This window comes from Anomaloglossus baeobatrachus, chromosome 7 (genome assembly GCF_048569485.1).
Source record: "Anomaloglossus baeobatrachus isolate aAnoBae1 chromosome 7, aAnoBae1.hap1, whole genome shotgun sequence".
In the NCBI taxonomy this organism is placed as follows: Eukaryota; Metazoa; Chordata; class Amphibia; order Anura; family Aromobatidae; genus Anomaloglossus; species Anomaloglossus baeobatrachus.
Window position 1 is genome coordinate 74280316 of NC_134359.1, and position 25925 is coordinate 74306240.

A 25925-nucleotide genomic window follows, 5' to 3' on the forward strand; every position below is an offset into this window, starting at 1 on the left:
TTACAATTTTTTTAAGGCCGCGTAGCTACCGTACTTACGGTAATTTGTTTTATGTTATGAAACAAGTATTTTAAAATTTACGTTAGCAATTAATAACATTATTTTTTTTAGTATAGACGAATGCATAAAAAGCAATTCCACTATTAGTTTCTTATTTTCTACTGTTAAAATTAATAGAAATGCATGGTGCCATTGAGATGAGTGTGGGGAAATATAATATAAATACAGAATGCTTTATGTGATTTCATAACTTTGATTAAATAAGAGTGATCTAAAAAAAGACTTGTTTTTTCTTGTGCTTGGGTCTAAGTTTTTTGTACATGTTATTCACAGTTTTTAACATTTTTTAAAACATAATTGTGAATATTTATCAATACTGCGTAACATTTACAACTTCTTTCTTCAACTTGATCTCGAGCCATGTCGACTTGATGGATGAATGCTCTGTAGGAAGATCGATTTACCCATTTGGTGGTTTTTAACAATAATGTGTACTATTGTCACACACTTTTTAATTGTTGTTTGTATGTAATTATTTAACATACCTTTTTGTATGTATGTGCGGTGATGGCACCTGGATACACTCTTCTATTTAAGGAGGGCCTTACCGCACTCACATGTGGACCCATAGAAGCCTAATTACAGGCGAAACGGCCGTCGTCCTCAGTGAGGGGTCGGTATCCAGGTCTCCTCCCGCCGCTGATTTTACTCTGCACTGAAGCTTGAATAAAGTTCATCCGGCACAGCAGCTGATCTTGCGGTTATTTCCTCCACTACTTTGATGTTTGGGACGCTGCTTCTCATATAACCTGCACGCTGCATCCGGATCATACACCTGTGCTGTTGCAGTATCTTCCAGGATGTGAGTTTCTAACTGAGTAACAGAGACGTATAAGTGGTGCAGGTAGAGTTGAGCGCGGTTCGCGGTTCGAGGTTCTCCAGTTCTAGGCTCGAGTGATTTTGGGGGCTGTTCGAGATCGAACTAGAACTCGAGCTTTTTGCAAAAGCTCGATAGTTCTAGATACGTTCGAGAACGGTTCTAGCAGCAAAAAGCAGGGCTTTTTACAGCTACAGTGTGCAGGAGCCATCGCTGGCAGCCTGCCACAAGCTGGTAACCAAGATAAACATCGGGTATCCAAGCAAAGCGCTTTGGTTAGTAACGATTTATCTTCGTTACGTGCAGGAAGCCCACACTTCCCCGCTCAGCTCACTCCACCCCCTCCTGCCCGCGGCATGTATTGTACACACACACACACACACCCACACCCCCCCCCCGCTCGGCTTACCTGCGGTGATGAAGTCCCGCCATCCCGACCTCAGCGCTGTCACTGTCCTCCATGGCCGCCGCTTGTCACATCACCTCTCGCTTCCGACCCGAGACTGACTAGCGGTGACGTCACGGGCCTCTCGCGATACTTGGTGTGAAGGCGCCGGTCATTGAACTCAGTGACAGGGGCTGTCAGTGTGCTGGAGATCAGCGCAGGTAATGTACCTCGCTGACAGCAGCACTTGTCATGCCCTGCAGTGACCTGGGCTGACCCATTGATGTTAGCTCAGGTCACTGCATTGCTCTCCCAGCCAATGGGGAACATTCTGCTCTTCATTGACTGGGACAGTGTGGATCGTCATGGCAACCCCTTGGATTACACCAGACCTGGATTTGTTTTTCATTCTAATAAATTGGTTAAAGAGGGAATGTTTTGGGGAGTGCTTTTTCAAATAAAAATGTGTTTGTCGTCTATTTTTTTTTATTACTGACTGGGTTGGTGATGTCGGGTATCTGATAGACGCCTGACCTCACCAACCCCAGGGCTTGATGCCAGGTGACATTACACATCTGGTATTAACCCCATATATTACCCCGTTTGCCACCGCACCAGGGCGCGGGATGAGCTGGGGCGAAGCACCAGGATTGGCGCATCTAATGGATGCGCCACTTCTGGGGCGGCTGCGGCCTGCTATTTTTAGGCTGGGGAGAGTCCAATAACCATGGACCTCCCTAGTCTGAGAATATCAGGCCCCAGCTGTCTGCTTTACCTTGGCTGGTGATCCAATTTTGGGGGACCCCTACGTGTTTTTTTTTTAATTATTTATTTAATTTAAAATAACAGCGTGGGGTGCCCTCAGTTTTGGATTACCAGCCAAGGTGAGGTTGCCAGCTGTGGTCTGCAGGCTGCAGCCGTCTGCTTTACCCTAGCTGGCTACAAAACTAGGGGGAACCCTACGTCATTTTTTTTTCATTTTTTTGGCTAAATACAAAGCTAAGCACCCCTTAGTGCAACATGAAAAGCACCAAAGGGTGCTCCACTTTTTCTCCATTTTTTCTCCACTTTTTCTACATTTTTTCTCCACTTTTTCTACATTTTTTTCTCCACTTTTTCTCCACTTTTTCTCCACTTTTTCCTCCAAACTTCCCCACAAATCCCACCAAAACCACCAAAACAACTCCACCAAATCCACAATCTTTCTCCACTTTTCTCCACTTTTTCTCCACTTTTTTCTCCACTTTTTCTCCACTTTTCTCCACTTTTCTCCACTTTTCTCCAATTTTCTCCATTTTTTTATCCACTTTTTCTCCACTTTTCTCCACTTTTTCTCCACTTTTTCTCCACTTTTTCTCCACTTTTTCTCCACTTTTTCTCCACTTTTTCTCCACTTATTCTCCACCTTTTCTCCACTTTTTCTCCACTTTTTCTCCACTTTTTCTCCATTTTTTTCTCCACTTTTTCTCCATTTTTTTCTCCACTTTTTCTCCACCTTTTCTCTACCTTTTCTCCACTTTTTCTCCACTTTTTTCTCCACTTTTTCTCCACTTTTTCCTCCACTTTTTCTCCACCTTTTCTCCACCTTTTCTCCACCTTTTCTCCACTTTTTCTCCACTTTTTTCTCCAATTTTTCTCCACTTTTTCTCCACTTTTTCTCCATTTTTTTCTCCACTTTTTCTCCACTTTTTCTCCACTTTTTCTCCACTTTTTCTCCACTTTTTCTCCATTTTTTTCTCCATTTTTTTCTCCACTTTTTCTCCACCTTTTCTCCACCTTTTCTCCACTTTTTCTCCACTTTTTCTCCACTTTTTCTCCACTTTTTCTCCACTTTTTTTCTCCACTTTTTTTCTCCACTTTTTTCTCCAATTTTTCTCCACTTTTTCTCCACTTTTTCTCCACTTTTTCTCCACTTTTTCCTCCACTTTTTCTCCACTTTTTCTCCACCTTTTCTCCACCTTTTCTCCACTTATTCTCCACTTATTCTCCACTTTTTCTCCACTTTTTTCTCCACTTTTTTCTCCACTTTTTTTCCACTTTTTCTCCACTTTTTCTCCACTTTTTCTCCACTTTTTCTCCACTTTTTCTCCACTTTTTCTCCACTTTTTCTCCACCTTTTCTCCACCTTTTCTCCACTTTTTTCTCCAATTTTTTCTCCAATTTTTCTCCACTTTTTCTCCACTTTTTCTCCATTTTTTTCTCCACTTTTTCTCCACTTTTTCTCCACTTTTTCTCCACTTTTTCTCCACTTTTTCTCCATTTTTTTCTCCATTTTTTTCTCCACTTTTTCTCCACCTTTTCTCCACCTTTTCTCCACTTTTTCTCCACTTTTTCTCCACTTTTTCTCCACTTTTTCTCCACTTTTTTTCTCCACTTTTTTTCTCCACTTTTTTCTCCAATTTTTCTCCACTTTTTCTCCACTTTTTCTCCACTTTTTCTCCACTTTTTCCTCCACTTTTTCTCCACTTTTTTCTCCACTTTTTTTCCACTTTTTCTCCACTTTTTCTCCACTTTTTCTCCACTTTTTCTCCACTTTTTCTCCACTTTTTCTCCACTTTTTCTCCACTTATTCTCCACTTTTTCTCCACTTTTTCTCCACTTTTTCTCCACTTTTTCTCCACTTTTTCTCCATTTTTTTCTCCACTTTTTCTCCACTTTTTCTCCATTTTTTTCTCCACTCTTTCTCCACTCTTTCTCCACTTATTCTCCACTTTTTCTCCACTTTTTCTCTATTCTCCACTTTTTCTCCATTTTTTTCTCCATTTTTTCTCCACTTTTTCTCCACTTTTTCTCCATTCTTTTTCTATGGTCGGTCTACCCATTAGCTCTGCCATGCATACTGTAGCTCTACACCTACTGCACATGTTACTTTATGATTGACATCTCTTTCGTACCAGAGCTGTCTAAGTCTACTCTGACCCCATATTTGTCATTACTATATTGTCCTTGTACTGTATTATGACATTTGTATCATGTGTTTCATTTCTTGCTGTGTTGCAATTTTTTTGCTGCATCCCAATTGTACCTCTACATTGTTCGAGTTTATGTTATTGTTCTCTCACTCTTATGTGATACTGATTATTGTCATTTTTCATAATTACATGCAGATAAGTCCAATCTGACGAAGGCTCAGGCCGAAACGTCATTTGTAACTTGTTTTGGACAAAAACATATATGCTTATGAAAATTTTTTTTTTCTTAATACGGACCAATAAAGAGTGATTTTGCATTACTATCCGTTGTGACTTACTGACTTAGGGGTGCTTCACACACAGCGAGCTCGCTGCCGAGATCGCTGCTGAGTCACGCTTTTTGTGACGCAGCAGTGACCTCATTAGCGATCTCGCTGTGTGTGACACTGAGCAGCGATCTGGCCCCTGCTGCGAGATCGCTGCTCGTTACACACAGCCCTGGTTCGTTTTCTTCAAAGCCGCTCTCCTGCTGTGACACACAGATCGCTGTGTGTGACAGCAAGAGAGCGACAAATGAAGCGAGCAGGGAGCAGGAGCCGGCGTCTGACAGCTGAGGTAAGCTGTATCCAAGATAAACATCGGGTAACCAAGGTGGTTACCCGATATTTACCTTAGTTACCAGCCTCCGCAGCTCTCACGCTGCCTGTGCTGCCGGCTCCGGCTCTCTGCACATGTAGCTGCTGTACACATCGGGTTAATTAACCCGATGTGTATAGCAGCTAGGAGAGCAAGGAGCCAGCGCTAAGCAGTGTGCGCGGCTCCTTGCTCTCTGCACATGTAGCTGCATTACACATCGGGTTAATTAACCCGATGTGTACAGCAGCTAGGAGAGCAAGGAGCCAGCGCTCAGTATGCGCGGCTCCCTGCTCTCTGCACACAGCGCTGGTAACTAATGTAAACATCGGGTAACCATACCCGATGTTTACCTTAGTTACCAGTCTCCGCAGCTTCCAGTCGGCGGCTCCGTGCAAGCGCAGCGTCGCTTGCACGTCGCTGCTGGCTGGGGGCTGTTCAGTGGTCGCTGGTGAGATCTGCCTGTTTGACAGCTCACCAGCGACCATGTAGCGATGCAGCAGCGATCCTGACCAGGTCAGATCGCTGGTCGGATCGCTGCTGCATCGCTAAGTGTGAAGGTACCCTTAGTCTGGGAGATTTAGAGTGCCGAGGTTATTCACTAATTTTATCTATTATTACCTCTGAGCACCTATATACCAGTGAGCAGAGCTTCCTCTACAGTAGTTCTCCTGATTAGGCATGCCCTTACCTCATGAGCAAGGCATTGCAGCTTTGGTAGCAACCATTACGACATGGACTCTGCTGCTGTGGACCCGAGAAGAGTGAGTGCAGATTCATTGCACCCACACTCCTCACATGAAGGGTCCGCACTCCTAGAAAATGGGGGATACGTTCCCTGAGTGTCTCCCCCCCATATTGTAGACGGTCCAGAGTCATCGTGGGACCCCTTTATTTTTTTTCTTACAATAAATTGGTGAAAGAGGAAATGTTTTGGGGACTGTTTTTTCAAATAAATTTCTTTTGTCGATTTTTTTTTTTTTTGTTAGTACTGACAGTTTATGATGTTGAGTATCTAATAGACGCCATGACATCACAAACTGCTGGGCTTGATCTCAGGTTACTTTACAGCTAGTATCAACCCAATTTATTACCCCATTTGCCACTGCACCAGGGCACGGGATGAGCTGGGGTGAAGCGCCAGGATTGGCGCATCTAGTGGATGCGCCACGTCTGGGGTGCCTGCGGCCTGCTATTTTTAGGCTGTGAAGGCCCAATAACTATGGACCTTCCCACCCTGAGAATACCAGACCACAGCTGTCCGCTTTACCTTGGCTGGTGATCCAATTTGGGGGGGACCCTACTTTTATTGTGTAATTATTAATATTTATACAATAATTATAAAAAAGAGCCTGAGGGGACCTCCACATTGGATCCCCAACCACGGTAAAGCTGCCAGCTGTGGTTTTCAGGCTACAGCCGTCTGCTTTACCCTAGCTGGCTATCAAAAATGGGGAGACCCAACGTCATTTTTTTTTTTAACTATTTTTTAAATAGAAAAAATTAATGGGCTTCCCTGTATTTTGATTGCCAACCAAGGTAACGGCAGGCAGATGGGGGTGGCAACCCATAGCTGTCTGCTTTATCTGCGCTGAGAATCAAAAATACCGCGGAGCGCTACGTCATTTTTTTAAAGATTTATTTTTACAGCACTGTGATGTCCAGCAATCAAAATACAGGGAAGCCCATTTTATTTTTAGTTATTTAAATAAATAATTAAAAAAAATATATATGGGCTCCCGCTGCATTTTTTGTATTGCTAGCTAAGGGTAATCCAAGCAGCTACTGGCTGCTAACCCCCACTGCTTGGTGTTACCTTCACTGGCAATGGAAAATCCAGGGAAGCATTTTTTATTTTTTTTGCCAAAAAACTACAAAAAAAGGACGTGAGCTTCGCCATATTTTTGTATGCTAGCCAGGTATAGCAGGCAGGTGCTGGAAGAGTTGGATACAGCGCCAGAAGATGGCGCTTCTATGAAAATGCCATTTTCTGAGGCGGCTGCAGACTGCAATTCGCAGCAGTGGGGCCCAGAAAGCTCAGGCCAACCTGTGCTGCGGATTCCAATCCCCAGCTGCCTAGTTGTACCTGGCTGGACACAAAAATGGGGCGAAGCCTACGTCATTTGTTTTCTAATTATTTCATGAAATTCATGAAATAATAAAAAAAGGGCTTCCCTTTATTTTTGGTTCCCAGCCGGGTACAAATAGGCAACTGGGGGTTGGGGGCAGCCGTACCTGCCTAGCATACAAAAATATGGCGAAGCCCACATAATTTTTTCAGGGGGCAAAAAACTTCTGCATACAGTCCTGGATGGAGTATGCTGAGCCTTGTAGTTCTGCAGCTGCTGTCTGTCTGTATGGAGAAGAGCAGACAGCAGCTGCAGAACTACAAGGCTCAGCATACTCCATCCAGGACTGTATGCAGATTTTTTTTGCCCACCAAAAAAAGACGTGGGCTTCGCCATATTTTTGTATGCTAGCCAGGTACAGCAGGCAGCCACGGGCTGCCTCCAACCCCCAGTTGCCTATTTGTAACCGGCTGGGAACCAAAAATATAGGGAAGCCCGTTTTTTTTTTAATTATTTCACTTATTTCATGAAATAATTAAAAAACAAATGACGTGGGCTTCGCCCCATTTTTGTGTCCAGCCGGGTACAACTAGGCAGCTGGGGATTGGAATCCGCAGCACAGGTTAGCCCGAGGTTTCTGGGCGCCTCTGCTGCGGATTTCAGTCCGCAGCCGTCCCAGAAAATGGCGCTCTCATAGAAGCGCCATCATCTGGCACTGTATCCAACTCTTCCAACAGCCCTGGAGCCGGGTGGATTGTTGGGTAATCATGAGTTAATACTGGCTTTGTTTTACTAGCCAGTATTAAGCCAGAGATTCTTAATGTCAGGCACGTTTGACCCGGCCATTAAGAATCTCCAATAAAGGGTTAAAAAAAGACACCACACAGAGAAAAAATACTTTAATAGAAATAAATACACAGACACATTAGAGACTCCATCTTTATTACCCCCTGTCAGCCCTCCACGATCCTGCTCTTCTGTCTTCTTTCTTTCTAGTGTAGTAGTAGTGACGATTGTAGTGAGGAGGATGAGGTGCACCAGCTCATCACTTGGGGCTGGGGAACCTCATCCTCACTACAATCCTCACTATAATCGTGAAGCAGCGTGCAGCCTTCACTCCGTGAGTGATCAGTGCTGGCTGTCAGCGGTAACAGCGGTAACGCTGACAGACGCGTTACCATAGCAACGGTGCTCTCGGAGCCGCGGTTAGCGGTGACGTCACCGCTAACTGCGTTGCTATGGCAACGGTGATCTCCGTTAATGACCGGCTATGTCAGCCGGTCCCTAACGGAACGGGGAGTCGACCGTGTGCTAGAGCATGTCGCCGGTACACGGCGATACACATATGTGCACCGTGTACCGGAGAGATGCACTCGCAGGTCCAACATGACGCGTCATAGTCATGTGACCAGTCTGTAGCCAATGAGATAATAGCCACGTGACTGGTCACATGGCTATTTTGATGTCACGATAGGTCCTGCATCTCTGCTGGCAGTGCCGTCACCGGGAGGATTCAGCGATCATCGGATGGAATAGCGTCAGGAGACAGTGCAGAAGGGATCGCGAGGACCGGTAAGTGTTATGGCAATGTTTATTAACTGTTTGTGTACATTTATAATGCATTTTTATGTGTTTGTGATTGCCTCCCATTATAGCCTATTGGTTCGAGTTCGGTTCGTCGAACGTTCGACGAACCGAACTCGAACGGGACCTCCGTTCGGCGAGCCGACCTCGAGCTGAACCGGGACCGGTTCGCTCATCTCTAGGTGCAGGACTCACTTTTCTGAATACTTGTAAGAGTGATCTAAAAAAAAGACTTGTTTTTTCTTGTGCTTGGGTCTAAGTTTTTTGTATATGTTATTCACAGATTTTAACATTTTTTAAAACATAATTGTGAATATTTATAAATACTGCGTAACGTTTACAACTTCTTTCTTCAACTTGATCTCGAGCCATGTTGACTTGATGAATGAATGCGCTGTAGGAAGATCGATCTTGTGCAAGCCTTAATAGGTCCACCAAGATATCTTGTGCAAACCTAGATAGGTCCACCAGGATCTCTTGTGCAAGCCTAAATAGGTCCACCAGAATCCCAGGTGCAAGCCTAGATAGGTCTACTAGGATCTTCTAGTCAGTCTTAAAATTTGCAACATTACACTGGTTTGTGTTGTTTGATAAATCTGTTGTTTGCTTAGTTTGTGCCAGAAATTTGCACATTTTTGTATAAGGTATCCAATATTAAGACACACCTCTTTTCAGTGAAGACACATCCCCTTTCAGTGAAGCCACACCCACATGCCAGACAAGGAACTGACAAGTCTAAAAGTGTCAGAAAAGTATCTAAAATACATAAGTAGAAATGAGCAGATCAGGAAAAAAAATTAAAATTCACCAGGTCATGCAGATTTGCTACAGAAATTTGATTTGGAGAGAGGTCATTGTCCAGTAATTTAATGACCCTTAGTATGCTCTGAAGTTTCTCCAGATGTCAGAGCATAATAAGCATAAAATGTAGAAAATATCCTTATACTCCCCTCACTGCTCACCTCTTTGGCCTCTCTGTTCGTCGCCATCTATTGTCCAGTATTGGATACATCTTCTCCCCGCCGCGCGCACTGAAATCCGCAGGCCTCTCACATTGAGCCGAGACTTCCAGCTCTGATAAGGCCCAGGAGGGTTCTTTGTAAGTGCGTGAAAGGTCAAGATGTCCTGACCAGAGATTCAGTGTTCACGGCAAGAAACAGAAGATGCGATGAAGACCAGACAGGTAATGGCGAGGAGTGGTCTGGACAGAGATGTGAGCGTAAGGTGAGTATAAGGATTTTTTTTATTTATTAACCTTTTAATGGTCCTTTACGGTTCAGAAAAATGGCAACCAGTGGCTGACATTTGATACATCTACGTGAAAGCAAATTACAAAAAAATACATATTTTACAACATATGTTTTTTCAAAACTGTGCACTGTAAAAGCAAATTGAAAATACTTGCACACAGGGAAAAAGGTAAGAAACATAATAATACAGAGATAATATGTATGTACACAGTTTTGAGAGTTGACACTTATTGATAGTGTGCAAATATCTTCCATATAGACATTTTATTTGTTAGGATTTCCACGTATGGAGGGTTAATCATAATATCACTAGTGTGCACAGCTAAACTTGTATAATAGACTGTACTGTAAATTGTCGAAATGCTGTGGTTAGCCCACGTTGAACACATCACTGCCATGAATTGCTGTTTCTTTAACTGTAACTGACTACAACTGCTGTAAATTGGAGTCTTTGACAAGAATCTCCCCATTTGGGATTCAGTTGTCACTGTGCCAGTGTCCCCAGCGTGAAGCGCAGTTTTTAATTTTTAACACTGGTTGATGCAGAAACTCTGGTAATCTCATCTTCTTGTTCTTAAATATCATACAAAAAAATGACCAGCATATTTGTCATTAACAGCTGAAAACTCAGAAAAAGGATTGTAAGGCCTCGCTCCGACTAGCGTATAAATAATCGCTCCAATACTCATGCAGAACAGCGGAGCGAGTGTGTTGTGTATGTTATTGCGAATGCCATGCGAGTGTGCAATTTATTCTTGGCTAGCATTCGTATAACATGCGTAACATGTTTTAACATCATATTTAAAATTTTTCTTCTAAATAGATATAAATAGATGATAAAAAGATATGATGATATATATATATATATATATATATGGATAAATATATATTATATAGATGTATTGAAGGATTAATAGGTAGATAGATAGAAATATAGATAAATAGATAGATGTGGAATAGATATAGCACATTCCCTTGAGAAAGCCATAGAAGTGAAACGTGCGTCGGGGCTGCTCAGGCTGCTTAGGAGATCCTCCTCTTTACTATTTATTATGAGTAAGTTTAGCACCTAATGTTTTTTATATATTTTGTATATGGAATGTGAGGCATAAATACATATAACTTCTAATTTATTGGGATAAATGTATTGCTTTTTGCCCCATTCCAAATATAGGACATTATATATTATATATATTCTATGGATTTATAAATGATTACCTGGATAATTGGAGGAGGGTTTTCTTGGGTTCTATCCCCTTATTGTTGATGTTGTCTTTTTTCCTTAAATTGGACCTACAAACTGTTTTGTGATATACTGTATAGGGTTTTAAATGATCTATTAAAATTAGTTATATTTTATTGGATTTTGTGTACTCCAATTTGTTTAGTGAAATATAGGATAGATGTTTAAGGGGATAGATAGATAGATAGATAGATAGATATCCTGCAGATATATAATTTCACAACTCTTCTACATATTATACACTTGCACCCTTTAGTGCCTTTCATGTGGCACTAAAGGGTGTTTATCCTGGTTTAACCTAATAAATAAATACATTATTAAAACAAATGACATGTGGCCCCCTTATATTTGATAACCAGCAAATGTAAAGCAGGTAGCTGTGAGCTGATATTATCAGGCTCTGAAGGTCGATGGTTATTGGGCCCTTCCCAGCTTAAAAATAGCAGCCATCAGCTGCCAAAGAAGTGTTGCATCACATTAGATGTGCCAATTTTGTCGCTTCACCTCGACTCTTCCCGATTGCCCTGGTGTGGTGTCAATCGAAGTAATGGTAGTTGGTGTTGATGTCAGCTGTGTAGTGTTAGCTGGCATCAAGCCAGGGGTTAGTAATGGAGAGGTGAATATTAGGCACCCCCATTACTAAGCTAATATGTAAAATACAAAAAAAACCCCACAAAATTGCTTATTTATTTTAAAAACACTCTCTGTGCAAGTGTATAATATGAAGAGGGGTTGTGACATTATATAGCTGCAGGATATCTATCTACAGTATCTATCTATATCTCTGTCTATTCTATCTATTTAATATCTTTCCATCATTTATCTATTTATAGCTGAGATTTGTGCATAACAATCAGACAGCATATAGTTAATCCTTGTGCCATCCAATTTTTTTCTTGCTTCCATTGACCTCCATTAGTGAGTCTCAGCTGATATATGTGGCCATACGCAACATGCTGCCATTTTATCCTTAGCATGATTACAGCTGAGGAAAAACTCATAGATGAACACTGCCACATTGAATAACATGGGTGCGACTGCAACGCGATTTTTTGCCTCATTGCATTTGTCTGATTTATAAGCAAAAGGGATCAGAGTCTGAGGCTATGTTTGAGCATCAAGTGAGTGTTTGATGCTGCAGAATTTCTGTACCTATTATGTAAATTAGGTTACTTGTGTTTTTTTATATGCATTTTTGTGTACTTCTTTTTTTAAACATACGTTTTTATCATGTTTTTGACGCTGCGGTTTTTGTGTGCCAAGTTTTAAAGGTAACCTGTCACCAGGTTTTTTCCTTATGAGCTGCGGCCACCACCAGTGAGCCTTTATATACAATATTCTAGAATACTGTATATAAGACCCCAGGCTGCACTGTATAAAGTAAAAAACACCTTTATCATACTCACCTGGTCCGGTCTGATGGGTATCGCTGCTCTCGGTTTGGTGCCTCCTCTATCTTGTTTGATCGCCGTTCTCCTGCGTAGCCCCGTGTGCATGACGCGTCCTACATCATTCACATTGAGCTCCTGCGCATGCGCACGTTGATCTGCAACTAAATATCAAGTTGATTGCCAACAATTTTGTCCAACCCATTTTTGGAATTTTATGTAAAATTCTGTCCATTTTCTTTTTTTTCTGTGTTTATTCGTGTTGTTCCAATTAATACAAAAGAAAAAACATTTTTTTTTTTTTCTGACTGAGCACTCCGCCCTACAAACCAGGCTGTGTTCATAATCCTTATACCAGGAGTCCTAGCTGCCCAGACATGGAGGTTAGTCCAGATAGTGGCATTTCAAGTTAGATTTTTAGTCTAGCTGCCCAGACATGGATGGTTTTAACCTAGATAGTGGCATTTTAGTTAGGGACCCGGAATATTGAGATTTACCTTGCCGTTTGGTTTCCGGGCTTACATGCATTGGCCAATTCATAAACTAAAAATCTAAATTTTTCATATAGCAGTAATGCAGTACCAGAGTTCACTTATACATTGATGGCATTTAGTGTGCGGCTGTATCCATTTTGTATTTGCTAGGTTTTTTCAGCTGGCACCTATACACACTTGTAGGATGTGTGGGTCAGTCTTTTGAAATATTTGCAGTAAATATCAAGTTGATTGCCAACAATTTTGTCCAACCCATTTTTGGAATTTTATGTAAAATTATGTTCATTTTCCTTTTTTTCTGTGTTTATTCGTGTTGTTCCAATTAATACAAAAGAAAAAACATGTGTATGACAAAATATGTAAGGCCTAAGCCACACGGTGAGAAAAACGGTGCGAGTGGAGTGCGATAAAACATCGCTTTATACAACATCAATCACGATAGGGTTAAGATAAGATTCACCAATTATGCAACAATTTCTGCTATTTGCCATTTTCTGTGAGAATATTAAGAAGTTGGAAATTTCTATACAGCTGATTTCAGATTAATAAAAGCATTAGCTGTATCTTTACTTTCTCCTCTCTAAAAGCTTTTCTGCTGTAGAGTCCATTGAAATGTTTATATATCCTTTGTAGTTCTAAACATGAAGCTGATACAATCAACGTACGTAGCAAAGATCAAGTCAAGTAAGGCGATGAGTGCAGAAGAGAAGTCACTTTGACTGCAGGAAATGAGCCAAATACGTGGGAAAATGGATTTGGGATGTTCACTGTTCATGACATTAAATATGTGTAGGCTAGACTGGGCTAGAACTATGAGGTTTCAGAAATCCCATGCACCCGCTTGTTTTTTTCAGCCTGAATTTGAGAACTGCAGCGTTTTTGAACTCTGCATTATGTCAATTCTTGTAGCATTTTTGCAGCCTTTTTTTTTACCCATAAAAAGCAATGAGGAAGTGAAAAAAGTGCAGTTTTTCACTGCTTTTTGTGATGTTTTTGAATAACACTTTTTTTTTTAAAGTGTACTGTAGACAGAGCACGCATAATCTGCACCCAAAAAATTAATAAAAATGCTCTGAAAATGCCACAAAAAAAACTACAGAAAAACAGTGTTTTGAATTCAGCATTTTTACTGCCAAGACGAGAGTTATTGCTTGCAAAAAAAGACAATACCCCAGCAAAAATGCTGCATTTGAATATAGCCTAAGGGGTACTTTGCACGCTGCGACATCTCAGGCTGATGCTGCGATGCCGAGCGCGATAGTACGCGCCTCTGTCGCAGCAGCGATTTCCTTGTGATAGCTGCCGTAGCGAACATTATCGCTACGGCAGCTTCACATGGACTCACCTGTCCTGCGACCGTCGCTCTGGCCGGCGACCCGCCTCCTTGATAAGGGAGGGTCGTGCGGCGTCATAGCGACGTCACACGCCAGGCGGCCAATCGGAGCGGAGGGGCGGAGATGAGTGGGATGTAAACATCCCGCCCATCTCCTTCCTTCCGCATATCCTACGGAAGCCGCAGTGACGCCGGTAGGAGATGTTCCTCGCTCCTGCGGCTTCACACACAGCGATGTGTGCTGCCGCAGGAGCGAGGAACGACATCGGACTGTCGCGTCAGCGTAATCATGGATTACGCCGACGCTGCACCGATGATACGATTACGACGCTTTTGCGCTCGTTAATCGTATCATCGAGCCTTTACACACTACGATGTCGCATGCGATGCCGGAAGTGCGTCATTTTCAATTTGACCCCACCGACATCGCACCTGCGATGTCGTAGTGTGCAAAGCCCGCCTAAGTGTATGTACAACATTGTTTTCAGACTGGCAAAAATTTCCATTTTACATGCAGAAGACACTCCAGGAATCGTTCATTTTCTCAGATGTTTCTCTAAAACTTCATTTCTTCCCATTTTTTCTGTAGTTTTTTTTATAATGCTTTTTGAACATTTTTAACTGTTGTGTTTTCTTATGGGGGATCCATCTTTCCACTGTTTGATGGGATTTCTTTCATAGTCACATTTTCATATGTTTTCTTAATTCCATTCAGCAATTAAGAAATTGCTGCCAGTTTATAAAAGAAAAAAAAATGCTGAAAAAAACAGTCAAAATGATGCTTAGGGCGCCTTTTGAGCCTTTTCGTTGAATAGTCTTGTAAGTAAGGAGCATCGCCAGAGCAGAAGATACCTGAAAGATTGTCAGGTCACTGTCATGGCCGTCTCTTTGTATTTTGAGACTAGTGACAGGATCAGTACTAGAGTCTCTCATTATCATCTGAAACTACATATTAAGGCCGGTTTCACACATCTGGCATTTCGCCGCTCCGGTCACATGTTCCGGTCACATAACAGGATGTGTGAAACCGGCCTAAACATGTTTTCTTTATTTGGGCGTGGTAAGAGTTAATGTCAGTTTTCTTTGCCAGCAGCTTCTGACTACTGGTCAGGTGTTTCCGGATTGGGACCACTCCCAGTCCCTTTATATACCCTCCAGCAGAGGGTGGTGCCAGTTAGTATTTTTGCCATTTGGATTCTGGTCCTGGAAATGCAAGGAGCTGCTGGAGTTCTTGCTGTTGGTTGTGGTGTAGGCTGCAGTACTAGTGCCTGACTGAAGCCTAGTTGTTTGAGTTAGCCTGTTGTTAATTTTTGCCCTGTCTGTATTACCTTCCCTTGGTGTGTTGTTTAAGTGCAGCGGTGGGACTAGTAATCCTTACCTTTCCACTCACTAGCCAGGGCCTACCACAGGGTCTCTCAAGGCTTCAGGTTCCTGCTCAGCAGCAGGTGAGGAACCTGTATAAGGAATGGCTAGGAGTGCAGGGTACAGCGGTATGTAAGTAGAGTAGGTGTCCATCTTCCCTCTCACTAGTATCAGGGCCTTCCTTTGTTAATGTGTCCCCGGTGTACCCTTTGTTTGTCTTGGTAAAACCCCTGTAGGTTGTGTTTTTACCTCATACCAGGCCTTCACGAAGTCTGAGCCATGACAGTCACTTCTTTTAGCCACTTGGCATCTTTGGAAACCTGAAGTTGTTAAAAGACTAAATTGAAAGACTGAACATATGAACAGCTGGTCATTTTTCCATAGAAATGCTTACGTTCATTCTTGTTTTGTTGGAACTTTTTCAGGTTGGCTTTGGAGCAGACCTCCAAACCTGCCTAAAAATAAAACATCGTGTGAAAAAACCATTATGCGAGTGTCACACGGTACGATATATCGGGCGATGTCGTCGGGGTCACGTCGATAGTGACGCACATCCGGCATTGTCTGATATATCGTAGCGTGTGACAGCTACGTGCAACGGTGAATGAGCAGAAACACTCACCTTCTCGTTCATCGTTGACATGTCGCTCAGTTTCAAAAAATCGTTCCTCCTTCTGTGCGCCGGTTGTTCATCGTTCCCGAGGCAGCACACGTCGCTCCGTGTGACACCTCGGGAACGACTAACTCAGCTTACCTGTGTCCCGCCGGCAATGCGGAAGGAAGGAGGTGGGCAGGATGTTTATGTCCCGCTCATCTCCACCCCTCCGCTTCTATTGGCCGGCTGCCGTGTGACGTCGCTGTGACGCTGAACTTCCCTCCCCCTTCAGGAAGTGGATGTTTGCCGCCCACAGCGACGTCGCCTGAGAGGTAAGTACGTGTGACGGGGGGGTTAACGACTTTGTGCGCCACGGACAACTAATTGCCCGTGACTCACAAATGACGGGGGTGGGTGCGATCGATCGTGCAATCGCACGATAGATCGTCTAGTTTGAAGCCCGCATTACACTTTGATCCTGAATGCTGTCAGTTTGCAAATATCCCATGTTCAGATAAGCAGATCTTTTCCCTGAGTCGTCAGTTCACCAAATCTGGCAATATGCACATTTGTCCAAGGAAACTTGAACCACGCCAAAACATGCAGTCATCACTAGTTCCATGCTACTTTCTCTTTCTAGGTAGAATCCATAAAGAAACCACATGAAATGGTACAATTCTTGTACTGCCTGACTTAGGTCAGGGCATTTTCTCCCCGATCTTTATGAGCCGGTGTGTTGGAGTCAGCCACTCCTGATTCATTATGAGACGCATGGCTTTGAATAAAAAGAAATCTTACTCTAATCCCTGACTTGAGTAAGATTTCTGAAGTAAACAGTGGAAAACATTGCACCACACTCGGATGACATCAGAGTACAATCTGATATTCGTGGACTGACTGAATGCAGGTGAAGACATTTTTTTTTGTTTTCCAACTTCTAGAAATGTAGATCCCACTTTGATCAGACTCTAATCAAAATCTCATCAGCATAAGGCTGGTTTCATATCTCCGGTATTTTGCCGGAAGCCAGATCCAGCACAAATGCAGTACAGTTACATTAATTTACAATGGAAGTGCGACACAATGCAGACACATGCTTCATACATAACCATGTGTCCGCTTCCATTGTAAATGAATGTAACTGTACTGCATTTGTGCCGGATCTGGCTTCTGGCAAAATACCGAAGATGTAATACTAGCCTTAAACAGACTGTTTTCTGAGATATGGAGAAAATGGTTATGCGCACAAACCCTTGGTGTGAAATTCAGTGCAATTTCTTTTTTGTTTATTTTCTCTGCTCAGTCTAAAATTGATTTTTCTATGTATAAAATGAAGGTTGCAATCTTTAAGGCTATGTGCGCACATTGCATCCTGTACCTTGCAGAAATGAACGCATCCTCTGGCAGAATTTGTCATTGTCAAATTTGGTTTTGTCCACATAAACGCAGGAAATACGCGTGCATTTTTCTTGCGTATTTGCCGCGTTTTGACCGCGTTTTACATGCATTTTCAGTGCTTAAAATGGAATGCGTTTTCAATACAAAGACACTACTAAATAAAGTTTGAACAATCAAACAATAGGAAAAAAGTGAAAAAACAAAAGCTTTAAATCATACACTATCATGATAATTTTCCAAAAATTATTATTGAGATTTAATATTTATGTTAAAAATAAATTTAAAATATTGTTTGACTCTTTTTTTTAAGTCGGACTGGATGTGAGGGCAAAAGGAAACCTCTTGCCCTCACTTTAATGGCAAAAACGCATGCTTTGATTTTGACACAAAAGCATGTGTTTTGCATCAAAAATGCATGTAAAACGCTAGAAATTTGTTTTAGGATGCATTTTGATAATTCTCATTGACTTCAATGTTACCAAAACGCTGCCAAAACACTCAAAACAATTGACATGTTGCTTCTTTAAACGCAGAGATTTTGACAAATTTTTGTAAAAAAAAATGCAGCGTTTCTGGACACATAGTGCGCACATAATATGCCTATTTCCCATAGACTTTGCTTGGAAATCAAAATGCATGCATTTTTGCATTAAAATGCTGAAGTTCAAAACACTGCATGAAAAAACGCACGTGCGCACATTGTTCTGTCCCCACTTAAAGGCGATGGAAGGCGCGTAGTTGTGAGAGGTTGTGAGAATCTTACCTTCGTTTTTCCTATAGGTGAGGCAGACAGGACCAGAGCGCTCCAGAGTGAAACATGCACATGCTGAGATGAAACAATGGTGGTTTATTTTCTCCTAAGGTTAGGACATGCAGAGTGCAGTAATCCAAGTACTTGGCATTGTAATTCTCCAGTGATGTTTGTTTCTGAAGCTACTACGTGGTCAGAAGACTTTGCTTCAGCCGCTCCAATAAGGGATGTGTTTCTCACAAATCTCTGGCTGGAATGAACATACCAGGATGTGATGCAAGAGGGTCATCAGAGACTCCCATGGGCTGGACAAAAGAAACAGAGGAGCCGAAAGGTCTGACCAGTAGATGGCAGCAGAGACAAGCATGAAAAACATTAAATAACAGTTTTAACTAAGACAAATAGAAACAGCACACACATAGCCTAAAACTGTTCCACCCTTGACTTGAGTAATGTGAAGACAGAAATTAAAATCCCACTTAAAATATGTACCTGGAACTAGTTTTTTTCAAGACTTTTAAGGTCCTGTGCACACGTTGAGTATTTAGTGAGTTTTTTACCTCAGTATTTGTAGCCAAAACCAGAAGTGGGTAAAAATTACAGAAGTGGTGCCCGTTTTTCTATTGGACTTTTCCTCTGAATGTTCCACTCCTGGTTTTGGCTACAAATACTGAGGAAAAAATCTCACCAAATACTCAACATGTGCACAAGGTTTAAGAGGCAGGTGACAGCCATATAAGGCCACGTGCACACGTTGAGTATTTAGTGAGTTTTTTACCTCAGTATTTTTAGCCAAAACCAGGAGTGAGGAAAAATTGCAGCAGTGGTGCCCGTGTTTCTATTATACTTTTCCTTTGATTGTTCCACTCCTGATTTTGGCTTACACATACTGTACTGAGGGAAAAAAAACCTCACCAAATACTCAATGTGAACATGTGGTCTTAAACAGCTTTCACTTGCCTTTTAGGCCTCATGCACTTGTTAAGTATTTGGTGCAGTTTTTTTTACCTGAGTATTTGTAATCTAAAACAAGGAGTGGAATAATCAGCGGAAAAGTATGATACAAACATGGGCACCCCTTTTCACCCACTCCTAATTTTGGCTACAAATACTGAAGAAAAAACTCAACAAATACTCAACGTGTGCATGTGGCCTTATACAGCTGTCACCTGCCTCTTAGATCATGTGCACACCATAAGTATTTGGTGAGGTTTTTTTACTTCAGTATTTGTAGTGAAAACAAGGAGTGGAACAATCAGAGGAAAAGTATGATAAAAAAAAACATTGGCACCACTTTTCACCCACTCCTTATTTTGGCTTACAAATACTGAGGGAAAAAAACTCACCAAACACTCAACTTGTGCACGTCACCTTATACAGCCATTACTTGCCTCTTCAGCCACGTGCACACGTTGAGTATTTGGTGAGTTTTTTACCTCAGAATTTGTAATACAAAACCAGGAGTGAAACAATCAGAGGAAAAGTATAACAAAAACACGGCACCACTTCTCCAATTTTTATCCACTCCTGATTTTGTCTTAGGCCGGTGTCACACTTGCGAGTGCCTCGTGTGTATCTCATGCGACTCTCGCGTTGCATAACCCAGCACGGATTCACACTCTCATCCAAGTAGCGGGTCAGTTGCATGCATCTCTCTGCAACCGACCCACTCCTGTGAGGAGAGTGTGAGTCCGTGCTGGTTGATGCAACGCGAGACTCGTACGAGATACACGCGAGGCACTCGGAAGTGTGACACCGGCATTACCAATACTGAGGTAAAAAACTCACCAAAAGCTCAATGTGACCTAAGAAGGGATGCCATTATATACGATAATTATGTGGGGTGGAATCAGAGTTACATTTACTTTGTCAAAATTAATATGTCAAATTAATCATAAAAAAGCAACTTTTAAGTGAAAAATTTAAATGTCATCTATCTGTTTGCAGTGCGGTTACAGGGCTTGATTTAATCTTTGCATTTATCTATGTCCTGAATTTTATGAGCACAAACAAAAGTGTTCTTTCTGTCTGTGATATTTTCCTTGAGGATTATTGTATAGTAACATAGCCTGGAGACGGGCACGCCTAGGTCTGAACCTTCAAGCTTATCCTCAAGTATCTGTTGTTTAAACTAATGGTTCTTCCATAGTAACCACAACCTCCATTGCCCTCAGGACAAAAGGAAAAAGAACACAATGTATTTTCATCTCTATAAAACGTGTGTGGTTTGTATTATATTTATTCAGTAATTAATAGTTTTTTTCCAGGATTTCATGGAGCAATTATCAAATTGCATTATACATGGTGTACACAAAATGCATGACCATCTTAGTTTAGCTACTCATGAATGATTTTTACGTGTTTGGTATTGTCATTCTGCCATAAATCCTTATAAAAAGATATAATCCAAATCAAAATCTAAAATCAAAAGTATGACATCAATTTCAGAAAACCTTTTTCATATAGTTACAAGATACATCTGAAGTTTACAAGCTATTTATTTTTGATCTGTGCCTGTTTTTGGTATTTTTCGCTTTTTTTATTGCACCATATATTTATCTTTTCATTTTCTTATTTTTTTTAAGTCTATTTGATATGTGTTTGCGTGTATTTTTGGGGGGGCTTCAGGTGAGGTTTCCAGTTTCCAGATGCTTTCGCCTGTTTCTTCATTTTAAACTTTTTAGAAGGTCACAACATTTGCCTCTGGAATGATTTTATGTACACGAGAAATTTTTGAACAATTGCATTTTTGCTGCATTTTTAGAGTGTTTTTGATGAAGAAAACTAATTTAAGGGAAATTTAAAAATGGAAGCAGGTCGAAGAAACAGAGGAGGCAGGTGGAAGGACGGAGAACATTAAGAACTCACCTCTCGCCCTGCCACCGATGAATGGATGACATCATCATGAAAACTTTAGAGGGAGATTATTCAGAAATCTAAGGCGGGCTTTGCACACTACGACATCGCAGGTGCGATGTCGGTGGGGTCAAATCGAAAGTGACGCACATCCGGCGTTGATATGGCTCCCCACAGATAGAGCTTGAAGCCCAGGGATGAGAGGATGCAGGAAGGACGGAGACGACACTGGAGGTTGCAGTCAAAATCTTTACTCAGGGTACCAGTTTCCACAGGTGTACAGTAAGCTGGCGATCACCCACGGTATGCTGGGATCCACCATGATGGGCTTCCACCAATCCCAGGCAGGTCAGAAGTCAATACCGGTGCACCCCTCATATGTGCCTTTCCTGGTCATCTCTACTGCGCTGACTTTCACCCTCCTGTCCCGCGCCTCTGCACACAGGGCCCTGAGCCAGGGGTCGTGGAGCTTCAATGGGTTTTCTGCCTACTTGGCTCCCTGATCCTCTATGGCACCCTTCCAGCGAATTTGTGTGCTGATGTTTGGCCCTGGATGCTTGTAACCATCCAGGCCCCTTGTGTTACTACAGAGTACGTTAGTTTTCTTTTAGTCTAGGGACCGAGTACCCATTTTGCGGCCAAATCCTTCCACACCATTTTCTGTGGAGCAAGCCTACGGGTGCCTCCCGCACTCCTGTGTCTCTAGGATCCCTTCTTCTGTGCCACCCGAGTAGAGCAGGACCCCCGGGTCTCTACACTCTGGTTGTCTACTCATCACACCACAAACTGACACTGTCAACTGTCAATTTTTAAACTCAACTCCGCCCACTCACTTCAGACACCTCCCCCCACTAAGCTCCACCCCCAGACTGGCCTCAGGGACAGTGCTAGCTACTATACAAGTCCAGCTGCACTAGACCCTAATCAAGGTTTAGTGGAGTGTTGTGATGAGTCTGTCTGTGTGCGTGTCATGTGAAACAGTGGATGACCCCTTCCCTACCCTGGAATAGGATCCACACCTCTAGATGAGGTGCAGCATCTCTGTGGTGACGGAAGCCTCAGGAGCACGACATATACAATGACTGTTGTGGAGATTGAGCATGTGAACCTCTGCTCCATTCAAGACTGAGATGTCCAGAGCCTATTTCTTGGGATTCAGAACTTAGAAAAGGTTCATGACTGTTCCAAGTGTTCTCTACTGATGGGTAACGGGTCTCACTGGACCCCACAGGTGCTTAGTAATGACTTTATAACTCTTACCAGACTGGTAGATTGTAATTGAAAGATGACAGTGTCACAAAACAGGTGAAGTTACCAACGTGTTCTTTATTCTGCCATGATGCAACGTTTCATCCTGATCCGGTTTTTCTCAAGCATGAAAAAGACTGGATGAGTTTGAAACGTTGCATCATGGCAGAATAAAGAACACGTTGGTTATGTGACGCCCTGGGCAAGCCAGGGGTCACAGGTCACAACACCACACGCACCCCACATTCCCTGCAGGCACACCGAAGTCAAAACAGAAAATCCTTGTTGCCTTCCTCCAGGAGCTGGTGTCCACACCAGGGGGTGGGCCAGGTGGTTGGCTCCACCCACCGAGGAGTTCACAGCTCTGGAGGCGGGAAAACCAGGCAGTTAAGCTAGGGAAGTGAAGGAGTAAACAGTGAAGTAGAAGGAAGTGGTAAAGGAGCAAGAGAAAGTGACAGCAAGAAGCCTGAAGTTGGTCCGGGTGTGTGCCCCGGACTGAGACAGCAAGGTTGGCAGACGGCGGTGACCGTCTGCAGGCGAGACTGATTGGAAGTTGCCGAAAGGACCGTGGGCGGGTGGTGACCCGGCGGTACCGGAGCGGTATACGAAGATTAGTCAGCACCAGGGCAGGGGCCTTTCGGATCCCGGCAAGGCTAGGAGTCGCCATAATTTGCCAAATCCGTCAGTGAAGGGGACGACTGTCTCCCAACAACCAAGTCCCGTTTGAAGGCAACAGTCCAACCGTAGAGGGGAGACACCGCCACCGCCAAGGCACCAGTTTCCCGGGGCCAGCGCCTGTGGGCAAGAGTGGAGCTCCTCCGGTTCATATCCAGGCCGGGGAGCGGGTTACCGGTGGGAACCCATCGCAACCAAACAACAACACCTAGGTGCAGGAAAGAGACCGTCACCGTCACCTGCAGGGGATATCAGCAGTGCAACCGTCTGAAGGACCCGTCCAACCAGCCGTTTGTTTACCGACAACTGTGTCGTGTTTACTGGCTGAGTGAGTACATCCGTGCCGTGCGGCACAGCGCTGCCCCTGCGCCCCTGCACCTCCGCAGGCCCCCTACCCGCCTGCCCACCATCCCAACCCCATCACTGGGCCCCGGGATCACCAACCCCTACCCACGGAGGGGCAACACAACAACTGGCTGCTCCTTACCATCACTCCCGGGATTCCCCAGCCAGAGCAGCGGTGGTGTACATCCCTTCACCACAACCGTGGGTGGCGTCACGGACAATCCACAATCCCCACACCCAAAACACCCCCTTTCACTCACGGGCGAGGAGCGCCGCTAGAGTCCCCGGGATCCAGCCCATCGCTTGAGCCACCGAGCAGCATCAGGCCGCAGCAGCCGCGGAAGCCGGACCCGAGCAGTGGGAGAGCGCGGCGTCCCCTCCTCCGCCCGCGACAACTACTTCACTGTTTTGTGATGCTGTCATCTTTCTATCCTGTGGTTATATCCAAGTTGGCTAAATTGCCCCATTTATGTCATTGGAGAGGAGTGCTGAGGGCTGCCTTCATACTGGTAGATTGTAATGACTATGGTACCTTGAATCTATCTAGAATATGGCCCAGCCATTGGTAACAATGTCTGGGTGAGTCTAGTAAAATTAAACACAATTGTCAATGGAATTTAACTAATTGGTGTCATGCTAGGTATGGGGAATTACCAAGTGAATTGCGAAATGAAGGGAAACCCTGTGTCTAGGGAAGGGGAAGATGGTAACCCCTGACCAAGCCTAACGCTGGGCCTTTGGTTCCCTCACCACCCTAGGTTCCGCACCTATGAGCCTAGCCGGATACCTGACCTAGGCTGACTCTGATCTGGGGCCTAGGTAGAGAGTAGATGGGATGAGCTCATCGTCAACCCCACTAGGTGCTAAAAGACACACGGGATAACACACAAGGGAAAACAACAAACAACTTATCTCCATTTGGCTCAGGACAGGAACTGCAACAACCACCAAGTTTTTCCAGTTGTATGCAAACCGACTGTTAGTACTTGAAGATTTGATAAAGGTACATGAAATATCACCAGCACCGAGTAATAGGAAGTGAAAATATATAAAGATAAGGGAAGTATTCATGAACAGCAGCTGACAGGCTGAAGAGCTCCACAGGGTTCTAAAGGGAAAGCGATAAAAACCAAGAAGAAATGATAGAAGGTAAGGGAGCAATTTTGCGCAGCCAAACACTGTGACCTTCTATAGCCTGATAGAACAGGACTGTTTGTCAACTGTGATACACCCGTAACAATTGATTGATAGAGAAGGTGCAAATCAATTCCCAGAATCCAGTTCAGCGATCAAGTAAATTATGTGTGGTCACTGGACAGGAGCTCTGTGAACTGCCTCGAATAGGAAGGTATTCCTGGCATCTGTTTAGATTAGCCAAACTGGTGCGACGTCATTGTTGCAGTGTGCCGCAGATGTGACGATGTCTGGTTAAAAGAGGAGTCATGGATACTTGCAGGTAGAAGGTGGTTCACAAATCTCCCATCCAGTGGTCACAGATTACTAATGTGGCCGCTTGACAGTGTCCTGCGAATCTGACTCGCCCACCCCAGGGCTATGGGACACCCGGTGCCGGGCCGGACTAGTCCGGTGGTAGTCAGTGGTGGCTGGGCCCGGCTCCGTGGCCCTGGTGGGTGTCAGTACTATATGTAGCTTGTTGAATAAAGTTTGTGTTCGTGACGCCACCTGTGGTATGCGGCTATTAAGCCGCCGCTGCTGTGTGATGCCTCCGGGATGGTGTTATGGCAGCAATGGTAGTACTGCTCCCCACAGGTGGAGCAATGCCCGGGGCACAGTTGGTGCTTGTGAGTGTCTATGCAGCAGAAATAACAGAGGCAACTCCAAGGGTGCAGTTCAAGTTCTTTTACTCACAGTTCTTGTCACAGCTGTAGCAGGACCCTCGGACTGCTGGGACCACTGTCAGGGACCTCCGCCTTCTGGGTGATTCAGAGCGTGAAATCCGGTACCCTTCCTTTAGTGTCTCTTTCTTCTGCTGTCTTCACTAGCCTTGCCTTAGTTAAGATGGACCGGGCTTGGCCTCCATTACAGCCTCCAGGCTGGGGGGTCACCTGTCGGCTGATTACCCCTTTTCTGAAGGTCTGCTCTGGGTTCTGGCCCTGGGAGCTTACAACGTCCCTGGGCCTCGGTTTTTACTGTTTGGAGATTGTCTTTTCACTCCTCCCGTCTCTAGGGACCGTCCCCTGTCGCAGCTAATCACTCCACCGATGTCACTGTGGACCAGGCCACCGCAGCCTGCAACTACTCGTAGCGCCTCTGGGCCCTCGGCTTCGGTACCCAACAAGGACTGCTCGTGGTACCTACAGGACTACCCGCGGCCCTGCGACCCCTTCTGTCTCTGCGTGGTGTCACCTGGACCTCTGGGTCCCAGGTTCTTCACCAGGAAGCGTCTCCTTCAGTTCCTCTGCTCCTGACTGACTTGGAGCCTTTCTTTCCTTCTTTCTTTCTTTCTTTCCTCCTTACCTGCCTCCAGCAGGCCTCCTCCTCCCTCCTTTCTCTCGTTCTTCTTCTC

The 25925-nt window shown here is 43.8% G+C and overlaps 1 protein-coding gene across 1 annotated transcript in view; it reads right to left on the minus strand.

Annotated features, from left to right (window-relative positions):
* PDE1A (phosphodiesterase 1A) overlaps positions 1 to 25925 on the minus strand; it is a 432756-nt gene that overhangs the window by 294422 nt on the left and 112409 nt on the right. The window lies entirely within an intron of this gene.